A 14,905-nucleotide genomic window follows, 5' to 3' on the forward strand; every position below is an offset into this window, starting at 1 on the left:
GTTCTGCGGAAGACACGCGATACGGGCGGCGGCGTACAACCGAACTGCCTTCGGTTTCGATGCGATGTACTGCGACGGAAGTGCGCCCCAGAAGCTTGGAGTGGACGTCAAATAAGGCTCTGTGTTTGTGCAGGAGTGCCAGAAGGTCTTCTTTCTGCGCAGCGGTCAAATCGGGATTTATCGCGGCCGTTAAAGCAGCGGTATCAGTGTGATAATCAGTTGTGGTAGACAAAGGTGGTGATTCGGTGTGAAGCGGTACCAGCGAAAGAGGTTCGGTGTCAGTAAAGCATGTCACAGTAGAGCCCTGGGAGAGCACAACTGGCGAAGAAGTAGGGTTATGAACAGCGACTAACGCTCTACCGTCCTGAAACCGTACTAGGCTAGGAGTAAGGCTAAGCCCACCAGAAATGCAGTAACCGCTCGGTGCAAGGAACACATCACCATTAATAATAGTGTCGGAAGTCAGCGTCAGAATATGCTCATTACCCGCGGGAATGAAACAGTCGGTAGACGTGACAAAACGCAGGCTATGAGCATTGACAGCGGACGAAGATTCAGTGTCCGTCATATGAATAGTTCGCTGACGGCAAGAGATGAAAGCTGAGGCGGAGGACAGGAAGTCCCATCCCAAAATCATCGCGTAAGTGCACGAAGATAGCACGACGAACTGAATGTGGTGGAGGATGCCATCAATGAAAACGCGCGCAGTGCAAACACTGGAGGGCTGAACAAGAACTGTATTAGCACAACGAAGGGGAGGGCCATCATACGGTGTCTTCACTTTTCGCAATCGAGAACACAAGTCAGCACTAATAACGGAAAGCGATGCACCTGTGTCAACCAAGGCTTCGATTCGGACACCTTCAACACACACCAGAAGTACATTTGACGGGCGCTCCGGAGGAGTTTCACGTTGTCCAAAAGATGCAGCTTTCCCTCCTGAAGCTGCACCATTTAGTTTTCCGGGCGGTCATCGGAGGACGAAGTAGCCGGTCGTAGAGGGGAAGAAGAGCGCCGCATCGGTGATGGAGAGCGACGACGCGGGAAACGCAATGAACCGGCAGTGTTGAAGTCCTGTGGAGATGGGGAACGTCGAGGATAATAATCGTAGTCAGAACGCCGACGTCGTGGTACAGGGCCAGAAAACTGATCCCTTTCAAAGCCGTCATAGCCACGTCTTTCATCTTGCTGACGGCGTCGGCAAAACCTGGAAATGTGGCCACGGATGCCGCAGTAGTAACAAACCGGTCGAGGTGGGCTCCATGCGTTATAAGACGGAACAGGCGATGGTCTTGCAGTGATAGGATTCAGGGACATGTGCGGTGCAGGTGCCTGTTGTGGTGGCTGCTGGGAGGGTGGCGCTATAGAGGCAACCTGAGCGTACGTTGGCGTATGGATAGGGCGCGGGCTCGTGATTTGCGGGCAGGTCACGGCAGCTAGCTCTTCCCTCACGATATGGCGTAGGCCGCGACCAGGGGGCATCAGATGGACCTCAGGAGGGTTTGACGAAGCTTGGGCGTGCAGTTCCTCACGGATGATGGAGCGAATCAAAGCACGTAGCTCGCTGTCGTTGGACGCCTTGCAATCAGACGTGTCAGGGTGTAAGCGGAGCATATGAAGGTCATCGAGACGCTGACACGTACTGATGATGTCGGCGACGGTAGTGGGATTCAGCACTACAAGAGCATTGAATGCCGCAGTCCCAATACCCTTGAGCAGGTGGCGCACACGGTCACTCTCTGCCATCGAGGTGTTCACGCGGCGGCAGAGGGCGAGGACGTCCTCTATGTACGAAGTGTAGGACTCGCCTGAGTGCTGTACACGCTCAGCAAGCTTCTTCTTAGCGATATCGGAGCGGACAGACGAGTTCGCGAAAATCTGGCGTAGATGGTGTTTAAAGATGCTCCAGTTGACCAAATCGAGCTCATGATTGGAAAACCAAGTTTTCGCAACTCCGGTTAGGTAGAAGGCGACGTGAGCAAGTTTTGCTGATTCGTTCCAGTGGTTAAAGTCACTCACGCGCTCGTATAGCTCCAACCAGTCTTCAACGTCGTCGCCAGGAAGCCCAGCAAAGAGCGGTGGATCCTTCTGAGGGGTGGTGACTGTCCAAGAAGGGGTTCCCGCAGGAGTAGGCAAGGTGGATGTCGTGGTACTGGTCTGCTGGTCTTGCGACATGGTTGAGTGCAGTTGGTAGAGGCGGCGACCCGAGCGGAGCTCCAGGGATGTAGCGTAGGTGAAGCTGGAGAGAGACCGGGAGCGAGAGGGCGAAGGAACCGGACAGCACACTCCACCACTTGTGAGACGAGGTTTAGGCAGCCAGTCTCTTCTTTATTCTCTCGAGTGAGAGCCCCACCACCAGGGTCCAAAATGGTGATGATGAGTATGTACAGGTGAGAATATGAAGCGTATGAATAATGCTCACAATATGTATTCATCTCATCTATGCGATCGCATGCGCGTGCTGTTTCTTTGTCTCTGCGTGTAGTAGTTAAGAGAGCCAGTTTAAGGGCGGAGAAGAGGGAAGGAAAGGAAAGCAAACTTGCAGCGCCGTGGTTTTAAAGCGCAACCCTGGTAGAGAAACGGAAAGGCGATATAAGCATGCGTGGCCACGATACGCATACGACAAACTGCCTTACAATATTTAGAATTGAGGGGTAGTTTCGTTAACAAACTATAGCACGGCAATCAGCACTCGAATGTAATTATAACCCTAATAATAATTGTAAATATTCATCGCATCTATAGGATCTAAAGCGCGCGCTGTTTCTTGCCTCTGCGTGTAGTAGTTAAGAGAGCCAGTTTAAGGGCGGAGAAGAGGGAAGGAAAAGAAAGCAAACTTGCAGCGCCGTGGTTTTAAGGCGCAACCGTGGTAGAGAAACGGAAAGGCGATATAAGCATGCGTGGCCATGATACGCACACGACAAACTGCCTTACAATATTTAGACTTGAGGGGAAGCTTCGTTAACAAACTATAACACGGCAATGAGCACTCGAATACGACGAGAGAAATAATTGAGACGTGGAAAATTCCCTTGAAATAAATCTGGTTTGCGAGACAAATGCTTGTATGTATTGAATCTCTTAAAAGATGAGGGGGGAAATATGCGCTCACCGAGAGGGCATCGTCAGCGCGAGATCACCACCAGGCTCCTTACGGGGATGTGGAGAGCTTCGCGGCCGGAACGAAGCCTCCCCTCTCGGCCGGCCAGGCGTGGAAAACGCGCTTTCCGATCGCTCAAGGTTGCGTAGGAATAGTATAGTTCTAGCGTCTAGGAAAAGCTTTAACAGGTGCGAGGACGGCACGCATAGCGTGGGAAGCTAGCCGCCGGAATAGCTATCTTCGAGAGCTATTCTATATTATATTATATTATACTTCGAGAGCGATGACTGATGCTTTTCTATATATATGTATTCATCTCATCTATGCGATCGCATGCGCGTGCTGTTTCTTTGTCTCTGCGTGTAGTAGTTAAGAGAGCCAGTTTAAGGGCGGAGAAGAGAGAAGGAAAGGAAAGCAAACTTGCAGCGCCGTGGTTTTAAAGCGCAACCGTGGTAGAGAAACGGAAAGGCGATATAAGCATGCGTGGCCATGATACGCATACGACAAACTGCCTTACAATATTTAGAATTGAGGGGTAGTTTCGTTAACAAACTATAGCACGGCAATCAGCACTCGAATGTAATTATAACCCTAATAATAATTGTAAATATTCATCTCATCTATAGGATCTAAAGCGCGCGCTGTTTCTTGCCTCTGCGTGTAGTAGTTAAGAGAGCCAGTTTAAGGGCGGAGAAGAGGGAAGGAAAAGAAAGCAAACTTGCAGCGCCGTGGTTTTAAGGCGCAACCGTGGTAGAGAAACGGAAAGGCGATATAAGCATGCGTGGCCATGATACGCACACGACAAACTGCCTTACAATATTTAGACTTGAGGGGAAGCTTCGTTAACAAACTATAACACGGCAATGAGCACTCGAATACGACGAGAGAAATGATTGAGACGTGGAAAATTCCCTTCAAATAAATCTGGTTTGCGAGACAAATGCTTGTATGTATTGAATCTTTTAAAAGATGAGGGGGGAAATATGCGCTCACCGAGAGGGCATCGTCAGCGCGAGACCACCACCAGGCTCCTTACGGGGATGTGGAGAGCTTCGCGGCCGGAACGAAGCCTCCCCTCTCCGCCGGCCAGGCGTGGAAAACGCGCTTTCCGATCGCTCAAGGTTGCGTAGGAATAGTATAGTACTAGCGTCTAGGAAAAGCTTTAACAGGTGCGAGGACGGCACGCATAGCGTGGGAAGCTAGCCGCCGGAATAGCTATCTTCGAGAGCTATTCTATATTATATTATATTATACTTCGAGAGCTATGACTGATGCATTTCTATATATATGTATTCATCTCATCTATGCGATCGCATGCGCGTGCTGTTTCTTTGTCTCTGCGTGTAGTAGTTAAGAGAGCCAGTTTAAGGGCGGAGAAGAGGGAAGGAAAGGAAAGCAAACTTGCAGCGCCGTGGTTTTAAAGCGCAACCCTGGTAGAGAAACGGAAAGGCGATATAAGCATGCGTGGCCACGATACGCATACGACAAACTGCCTTACAATATTTAGAATTGAGGGGTAGTTTCGTTAACAAACTATAGCACGGCAATCAGCACTCGAATGTAATTATAACCCTAATAATAATTGTAAATATTCATCGCATCTATAGGATCTAAAGCGCGCGCTGTTTCTTGCCTCTGCGTGTAGTAGTTAAGAGAGCCAGTTTAAGGGCGGAGAAGAGGGAAGGAAAAGAAAGCAAACTTGCAGCGCCGTGGTTTTAAGGCGCAACCGTGGTAGAGAAACGGAAAGGCGATATAAGCATGCGTGGCCATGATACGCACACGACAAACTGCCTTACAATATTTAGACTTGAGGGGAAGCTTCGTTAACAAACTATAACACGGCAATGAGCACTCGAATACGACGAGAGAAATAATTGAGACGTGGAAAATTCCCTTGAAATAAATCTGGTTTGCGAGACAAATGCTTGTATGTATTGAATCTCTTAAAAGATGAGGGGGGAAATATGCGCTCACCGAGAGGGCATCGTCAGCGCGAGATCACCACCAGGCTCCTTACGGGGATGTGGAGAGCTTCGCGGCCGGAACGAAGCCTCCCCTCTCCGCCGGCCAGGCGTGGAAAACGCGCTTTCCGATCGCTCAAGGTTGCGTAGGAATAGTATAGTTCTAGCGTCTAGGAAAAGCTTTAACAGGTGCGAGGACGGCACGCATAGCGTGGGAAGCTAGCCGCCGGAATAGCTATCTTCGAGAGCTATTCTATATTATATTATATTATACTTCGAGAGCTATGACTGATGCATTTCTATATATATGTATTCATCTCATCTATGCGATCGCATGCGCGTGCTGTTTCTTTGTCTCTGCGTGTAGTAGTTAAGAGAGCCAGTTTAAGGGCGGAGAAGAGGGAAGGAAAGGAAAGCAAACTTGCAGCGCCGTGGTTTTAAAGCGCAACCCTGGTAGAGAAACGGAAAGGCGATATAAGCATGCGTGGCCACGATACGCATACGACAAACTGCCTTACAATATTTAGAATTGAGGGGTAGTTTCGTTAACAAACTATAGCACGGCAATCAGCACTCGAATGTAATTATAACCCTAATAATAATTGTAAATATTCATCGCATCTATAGGATCTAAAGCGCGCGCTGTTTCTTGCCTCTGCGTGTAGTAGTTAAGAGAGCCAGTTTAAGGGCGGAGAAGAGGGAAGGAAAAGAAAGCAAACTTGCAGCGCCGTGGTTTTAAGGCGCAACCGTGGTAGAGAAACGGAAAGGCGATATAAGCATGCGTGGCCATGATACGCACACGACAAACTGCCTTACAATATTTAGACTTGAGGGGAAGCTTCGTTAACAAACTATAACACGGCAATGAGCACTCGAATACGACGAGAGAAATAATTGAGACGTGGAAAATTCCCTTGAAATAAATCTGGTTTGCGAGACAAATGCTTGTATGTATTGAATCTCTTAAAAGATGAGGGGGGAAATATGCGCTCACCGAGAGGGCATCGTCAGCGCGAGATCACCACCAGGCTCCTTACGGGGATGTGGAGAGCTTCGCGGCCGGAACGAAGCCTCCCCTCTCGGCCGGCCAGGCGTGGAAAACGCGCTTTCCGATCGCTCAAGGTTGCGTAGGAATAGTATAGTTCTAGCGTCTAGGAAAAGCTTTAACAGGTGCGAGGACGGCACGCATAGCGTGGGAAGCTAGCCGCCGGAATAGCTATCTTCGAGAGCTATTCTATATTATATTATATTATACTTCGAGAGCGATGACTGATGCTTTTCTATATATATGTATTCATCTCATCTATGCGATCGCATGCGCGTGCTGTTTCTTTGTCTCTGCGTGTAGTAGTTAAGAGAGCCAGTTTAAGGGCGGAGAAGAGAGAAGGAAAGGAAAGCAAACTTGCAGCGCCGTGGTTTTAAAGCGCAACCGTGGTAGAGAAACGGAAAGGCGATATAAGCATGCGTGGCCATGATACGCATACGACAAACTGCCTTACAATATTTAGAATTGAGGGGTAGTTTCGTTAACAAACTATAGCACGGCAATCAGCACTCGAATGTAATTATAACCCTAATAATAATTGTAAATATTCATCTCATCTATAGGATCTAAAGCGCGCGCTGTTTCTTGCCTCTGCGTGTAGTAGTTAAGAGAGCCAGTTTAAGGGCGGAGAAGAGGGAAGGAAAAGAAAGCAAACTTGCAGCGCCGTGGTTTTAAGGCGCAACCGTGGTAGAGAAACGGAAAGGCGATATAAGCATGCGTGGCCATGATACGCACACGACAAACTGCCTTACAATATTTAGACTTGAGGGGAAGCTTCGTTAACAAACTATAACACGGCAATGAGCACTCGAATACGACGAGAGAAATGATTGAGACGTGGAAAATTCCCTTCAAATAAATCTGGTTTGCGAGACAAATGCTTGTATGTATTGAATCTTTTAAAAGATGAGGGGGGAAATATGCGCTCACCGAGAGGGCATCGTCAGCGCGAGACCACCACCAGGCTCCTTACGGGGATGTGGAGAGCTTCGCGGCCGGAACGAAGCCTCCCCTCTCCGCCGGCCAGGCGTGGAAAACGCGCTTTCCGATCGCTCAAGGTTGCGTAGGAATAGTATAGTTCTAGCGTCTAGGAAAAGCTTTAACAGGTGCGAGGACGGCACGCATAGCGTGCGAAGCTAGCCGCCAGAATAGCTATCTTCGAGAGCTATTCTATATTATATTATATTATACTTCGAGAGCTATGACTGATGCTTTTCTATATATATGTATTCATCTCATCTATGCGATCGCATGCGCGTGCTGTTTCTTTGTCTCTGCGTGTAGTAGTTAAGAGAGCCAGTTTAAGGGCGGAGAAGAGGGAAGGAAAGGAAAGCAAACTTGCAGCGCCGTGGTTTTAAAGCGCAACCCTGGTAGAGAAACGGAAAGGCGATATAAGCATGCGTGGCCACGATACGCATACGACAAACTGCCTTACAATATTTAGAATTGAGGGGTAGTTTCGTTAACAAACTATAGCACGGCAATCAGCACTCGAATGTAATTATAACCCTAATAATAATTGTAAATATTCATCGCATCTATAGGATCTAAAGCGCGCGCTGTTTCTTGCCTCTGCGTGTAGTAGTTAAGAGAGCCAGTTTAAGGGCGGAGAAGAGGGAAGGAAAAGAAAGCAAACTTGCAGCGCCGTGGTTTTAAGGCGCAACCGTGGTAGAGAAACGGAAAGGCGATATAAGCATGCGTGGCCATGATACGCACACGACAAACTGCCTTACAATATTTAGACTTGAGGGGAAGCTTCGTTAACAAACTATAACACGGCAATGAGCACTCGAATACGACGAGAGAAATAATTGAGACGTGGAAAATTCCCTTGAAATAAATCTGGTTTGCGAGACAAATGCTTGTATGTATTGAATCTCTTAAAAGATGAGGGGGGAAATATGCGCTCACCGAGAGGGCATCGTCAGCGCGAGATCACCACCAGGCTCCTTACGGGGATGTGGAGAGCTTCGCGGCCGGAACGAAGCCTCCCCTCTCCGCCGGCCAGGCGTGGAAAACGCGCTTTCCGATCGCTCAAGGTTGCGTAGGAATAGTATAGTTCTAGCGTCTAGGAAAAGCTTTAACAGGTGCGAGGACGGCACGCATAGCGTGGGAAGCTAGCCGCCGGAATAGCTATCTTCGAGAGCTATTCTATATTATATTATATTATACTTCGAGAGCTATGACTGATGCATTTCTATATATATGTATTCATCTCATCTATGCGATCGCATGCGCGTGCTGTTTCTTTGTCTCTGCGTGTAGTAGTTAAGAGAGCCAGTTTAAGGGCGGAGAAGAGGGAAGGAAAGGAAAGCAAACTTGCAGCGCCGTGGTTTTAAAGCGCAACCCTGGTAGAGAAACGGAAAGGCGATATAAGCATGCGTGGCCACGATACGCATACGACAAACTGCCTTACAATATCTAGAATTGAGGGGTAGTTTCGTTAACAAACTATAGCACGGCAATCAGCACTCGAATGTAATTATAACCCTAATAATAATTGTAAATATTCATCGCATCTATAGGATCTAAAGCGCGCGCTGTTTCTTGCCTCTGCGTGTAGTAGTTAAGAGAGCCAGTTTAAGGGCGGAGAAGAGGGAAGGAAAAGAAAGCAAACTTGCAGCTCCGTGGTTTTAAGGCGCAACCGTGGTAGAGAAACGGAAAGGCGATATAAGCATGCGTGGCCATGATACGCACACGACAAACTGCCTTACAATATTTAGACTTGAGGGGAAGCTTCGTTAACAAACTATAACACGGCAATGAGCACTCGAATACGACGAGAGAAATAATTGAGACGTGGAAAATTCCCTTGAAATAAATCTGGTTTGCGAGACAAATGCTTGTATGTATTGAATCTCTTAAAAGATGAGGGGGGAAATATGCGCTCACCGAGAGGGCATCGTCAGCGCGAGATCACCACCAGGCTCCTTACGGGGATGTGGAGAGCTTCGCGGCCGGAACGAAGCCTCCCCTCTCCGCCGGCCAGGCGTGGAAAACGCGCTTTCCGATCGCTCAAGGTTGCGTAGGAATAGTATAGTTCTAGCGTCTAGGAAAAGCTTTAACAGGTGCGAGGACGGCACGCATAGCGTGGGAAGCTAGCCGCCGGAATAGCTATCTTCGAGAGCTATTCTATATTATATTATATTATACTTCGAGAGCGATGACTGATGCTTTTCTATATATATGTATTCATCTCATCTATGCGATCGCATGCGCGTGCTGTTTCTTTGTCTCTGCGTGTAGTAGTTAAGAGAGCCAGTTTAAGGGCGGAGAAGAGAGAAGGAAAGGAAAGCAAACTTGCAGCGCCGTGGTTTTAAAGCGCAACCGTGGTAGAGAAACGGAAAGGCGATATAAGCATGCGTGGCCATGATACGCATACGACAAACTGCCTTACAATATTTAGAATTGAGGGGTAGTTTCGTTAACAAACTATAGCACGGCAATCAGCACTCGAATGTAATTATAACCCTAATAATAATTGTAAATATTCATCTCATCTATAGGATCTAAAGCGCGCGCTGTTTCTTGCCTCTGCGTGTAGTAGTTAAGAGAGCCAGTTTAAGGGCGGAGAAGAGGGAAGGAAAAGAAAGCAAACTTGCAGCGCCGTGGTTTTAAGGCGCAACCGTGGTAGAGAAACGGAAAGGCGATATAAGCATGCGTGGCCATGATACGCACACGACAAACTGCCTTACAATATTTAGACTTGAGGGGAAGCTTCGTTAACAAACTATAACACGGCAATGAGCACTCGAATACGACGAGAGAAATGATTGAGACGTGGAAAATTCCCTTCAAATAAATCTGGTTTGCGAGACAAATGCTTGTATGTATTGAATCTTTTAAAAGATGAGGGGGGAAATATGCGCTCACCGAGAGGGCATCGTCAGCACGAGACCACCACCAGGCTCCTTACGGGGATGTGGAGAGCTTCGCGGCCGGAACGAAGCCTCCCCTCTCCGCCGGCCAGGCGTGGAAAACGCGCTTTCCGATCGCTCAAGGTTGCGTAGGAATAGTATAGTTCTAGCGTCTAGGAAAAGCTTTAACAGGTGCGAGGACGGCACGCATAGCGTGCGAAGCTAGCCGCCAGAATAGCTATCTTCGAGAGCTATTCTATATTATATTATACTTCGAGAGCTATGACTGATGCTTTTCTATATATATGTATTCATCTCATCTATGCGATCGCATGCGCGTGCTGTTTCTTTGTCTCTGCGTGTAGTAGTTAAGAGAGCCAGTTTAAGGGCGGAGAAGAGGGAAGGAAAGGAAAGCAAACTTGCAGCGCCGTGGTTTTAAAGCGCAACCGTGGTAGAGAAACGGAAAGGCGATATAAGCATGCGTGGCCATGATACGCATACGACAAACTGCCTTACAATATTTAGAATTGAGGGGTAGTTTCGTTAACAAACTATAGCACGGCAATCAGCACTCGAATATAATTATAACCCTAATAATAATTGTAAATATTCATCTCATTTATAGGATCTAAAGCGCGCACTGTTTCTTGCCTCTGCGTGTAGTAGTTAAGAGAGCCAGTTTAAGGGCCGAGAAGAGGGAAGGAAAAGAAAGCAAACTTGCAGCGCCGTGGTTTTAAGGCGCAACCGTGGTAGAGAAACGGAAAGGCGATATAAGCATGCGTGGCCATGATACGCACACGACAAACTGCCTTACAATATTTAGACTTGAGGGGAAGCTTCGTTAACAAACTATAACACGGCAATGAGCACTCGAATACGACGAGAGAAATAATTGAGACGTGGAAAATTCCCTTGAGATAAATCTGGTTTGCGAGACAAATGCTTGTATGTATTGAATCTCTTAAAAGATGAGGGGGGAAATATGCGCTCACCGAGAGGGCATCGTCAGCGCGAGACCACCACCAGGCTCCTTACGGGGATGTGGAGAGCTTCGCGGCCGGAACGAAGCCTCCTCTCTCCGCCGGCCAGGCGTGGAAAACGCGCTTTCCGATCGCTCAAGGTTGCGTAGGAATAGTATAGTTCTAGCGTCTAGGAAAAGCTTTAACAGGTGCGAGGACGGCACGCATAGCGTGCGAAGCTAGCCGCCAGAATAGCTATCTTCGAGAGCTATTCTATATTATATTATATTATACTTCGAGAGCTATGACTGATGCTTTTCTATATATATGTATTCATCTCATCTATGCGATCGCATGCGCGTGCTGTTTCTTTGTCTCTGCGTGTAGTAGTTAAGAGAGCCAGTTTAAGGGCGGAGAAGAGGGAAGGAAAGGAAAGCAAACTTGCAGCGCCGTGGTTTTAAAGCGCAACCGTGGTAGAGAAACGGAAAGGCGATATCAGCATGCGTGGCCACGATACGCATACGACAAACTGCCTTACAATATTTAGAATTGAGGGGTAGTTTCGTTAACAAACTATAGCACGGCAATCAGCACTCGAATATAATTATAACCCTAATAATAATTGTAAATATTCATCGCATCTATAGGATCTAAAGCGCGCGCTGTTTCTTGCCTCTGCGTGTAGTAGTTAAGAGAGCCAGTTTAAGGGCGGAGAAGAGGGAAGGAAAAGAAAGCAAACTTGCAGCGCCGTGGTTTTAAGGCGCAACCGTGGTAGAGAAACGGAAAGGCGATATAAGCATGCGTGGCCATGATACGCACACGACAAACTGCCTTACAATATTTAGACTTGAGGGGAAGCTTCGTTAACAAACTATAACACGGCAATGAGCACTCGAATACGACGAGAGAAATAATTGAGACGTGGAAAATTCCCTTGAGATAAATCTGGTTTGCGAGACAAATGCTTGTATGTATTGAATCTCTTAAAAGATGAGGGGGGAAATATGCGCTCACCGAGAGGGCATCGTCAGCGCGAGACCACCACCAGGCTCCTTACGGGGATGTGGAGAGCTTCGCGGCCGGAACGAAGCCTCCTCTCTCCGCCGGCCAGGCGTGGAAAACGCGCTTTCCGATCGCTCAAGGTTGCGTAGGAATAGTATAGTTCTAGCGTCTAGGAAAAGCTTTAACAGGTGCGAGGACGGCACGCATAGCGTGCGAAGCTAGCCGCCAGAATAGCTATCTTCGAGAGCTATTCTATATTATATTATATTATACTTCGAGAGCTATGACTGATGCTTTTCTATATATATGTATTCATCTCATCTATGCGATCGCATGCGCGTGCTGTTTCTTTGTCTCTGCGTGTAGTAGTTAAGAGAGCCAGTTTAAGGGCGGAGAAGAGGGAAGGAAAGGAAAGCAAACTTGCAGCGCCGTGGTTTTAAAGCGCAACCGTGGTAGAGAAACGGAAAGGCGATATAAGCATGCGTGGCCACGATACGCATACGACAAACTGCCTTACAATATTTAGAATTGAGGGGTAGTTTCGTTAACAAACTATAGCACGGCAATCAGCACTCGAATATAATTATAACCCTAATAATAATTGTAAATATTCATCGCATCTATAGGATCTAAAGCGCGCGCTGTTTCTTGCCTCTGCGTGTAGTAGTTAAGAGAGCCAGTTTAAGGGCGGAGAAGAGGGAAGGAAAAGAAAGCAAACTTGCAGCGCCGTGGTTTTAAGGCGCAACCGTGGTAGAGAAACGGAAAGGCGATATAAGCATGCGTGGCCATGATACGCACACGACAAACTGCCTTACAATATTTAGACTTGAGGGGAAGCTTCGTTAACAAACTATAACACGGCAATGAGCACTCGAATACGACGAGAGAAATGATTGAGACGTGGAAAATTCCCTTCAAATAAATCTGGTTTGCGAGACAAATGCTTGTATGTATTGAATCTTTTAAAAGATGAGGGGGGAAATATGCGCTCACCGAGAGGGCATCGTCAGCACGAGACCACCACCAGGCTCCTTACGGGGATGTGGAGAGCTTCGCGGCCGGAACGAAGCCTCCCCTCTCCGCCGGCCAGGCGTGGAAAACGCGCTTTCCGATCGCTCAAGGTTGCGTAGGAATAGTATAGTTCTAGCGTCTAGGAAAAGCTTTAACAGGTGCGAGGACGGCACGCATAGCGTGCGAAGCTAGCCGCCAGAATAGCTATCTTCGAGAGCTATTCTATATTATATTATACTTCGAGAGCTATGACTGATGCTTTTCTATATATATGTATTCATCTCATCTATGCGATCGCATGCGCGTGCTGTTTCTTTGTCTCTGCGTGTAGTAGTTAAGAGAGCCAGTTTAAGGGCGGAGAAGAGGGAAGGAAAGGAAAGCAAACTTGCAGCGCCGTGGTTTTAAAGCGCAACCGTGGTAGAGAAACGGAAAGGCGATATAAGCATGCGTGGCCATGATACGCATACGACAAACTGCCTTACAATATTTAGAATTGAGGGGTAGTTTCGTTAACAAACTATAGCACGGCAATCAGCACTCGAATATAATTATAACCCTAATAATAATTGTAAATATTCATCTCATCTATAGGATCTAAAGCGCGCACTGTTTCTTGCCTCTGCGTGTAGTAGTTAAGAGAGCCAGTTTAAGGGCCGAGAAGAGGGAAGGAAAAGAAAGCAAACTTGCAGCGCCGTGGTTTTAAGGCGCAACCGTGGTAGAGAAACGGAAAGGCGATATAAGCATGCGTGGCCATGATACGCACACGACAAACTGCCTTACAATATTTAGACTTGAGGGGAAGCTTCGTTAACAAACTATAACACGGCAATGAGCACTCGAATACGACGAGAGAAATAATTGAGACGTGGAAAATTCCCTTGAGATAAATCTGGTTTGCGAGACAAATGCTTGTATGTATTGAATCTCTTAAAAGATGAGGGGGGAAATATGCGCTCACCGAGAGGGCATCGTCAGCGCGAGACCACCACCAGGCTCCTTACGGGGATGTGGAGAGCTTCGCGGCCGGAACGAAGCCTCCTCTCTCCGCCGGCCAGGCGTGGAAAACGCGCTTTCCGATCGCTCAAGGTTGCGTAGGAATAGTATAGTTCTAGCGTCTAGGAAAAGCTTTAACAGGTGCGAGGACGGCACGCATAGCGTGCGAAGCTAGCCGCCAGAATAGCTATCTTCGAGAGCTATTCTATATTATATTATATTATACTTCGAGAGCTATGACTGATGCTTTTCTATATATATGTATTCATCTCATCTATGCGATCGCATGCGCGTGCTGTTTCTTTGTCTCTGCGTGTAGTAGTTAAGAGAGCCAGTTTAAGGGCGGAGAAGAGGGAAGGAAAGGAAAGCAAACTTGCAGCGCCGTGGTTTTAAAGCGCAACCGTGGTAGAGAAACGGAAAGGCGATATAAGCATGCGTGGCCACGATACGCATACGACAAACTGCCTTACAATATTTAGAATTGAGGGGTAGTTTCGTTAACAAACTATAGCACGGCAATCAGCACTCGAATATAATTATAACCCTAATAATAATTGTAAATATTCATCGCATCTATAGGATCTAAAGCGCGCGCTGTTTCTTGCCTCTGCGTGTAGTAGTTAAGAGAGCCAGTTTAAGGGCGGAGAAGAGGGAAGGAAAAGAAAGCAAACTTGCAGCGCCGTGGTTTTAAGGCGCAACCGTGGTAGAGAAACGGAAAGGCGATATAAGCATGCGTGGCCATGATACGCACACGACAAACTGCCTTACAATATTTAGACTTGAGGGGAAGCTTCGTTAACAAACTATAACACGGCAATGAGCACTCGAATACGACGAGAGAAATAATTGAGACGTGAAAAATTCCCTTGAAATAAATCTGGTTTGCGAGACAAATGCTTGTATGTATTGAATCTCTTAAAAGATGAGGGGGGAAATATGCGCTCACCGAGAGGGCATCGTCAGCGCGAGACCACCAC

Source organism: Dermacentor variabilis, chromosome 6 (assembly GCF_050947875.1).
Source record: "Dermacentor variabilis isolate Ectoservices chromosome 6, ASM5094787v1, whole genome shotgun sequence".
Classification (NCBI taxonomy): domain Eukaryota; kingdom Metazoa; phylum Arthropoda; class Arachnida; order Ixodida; family Ixodidae; genus Dermacentor; species Dermacentor variabilis.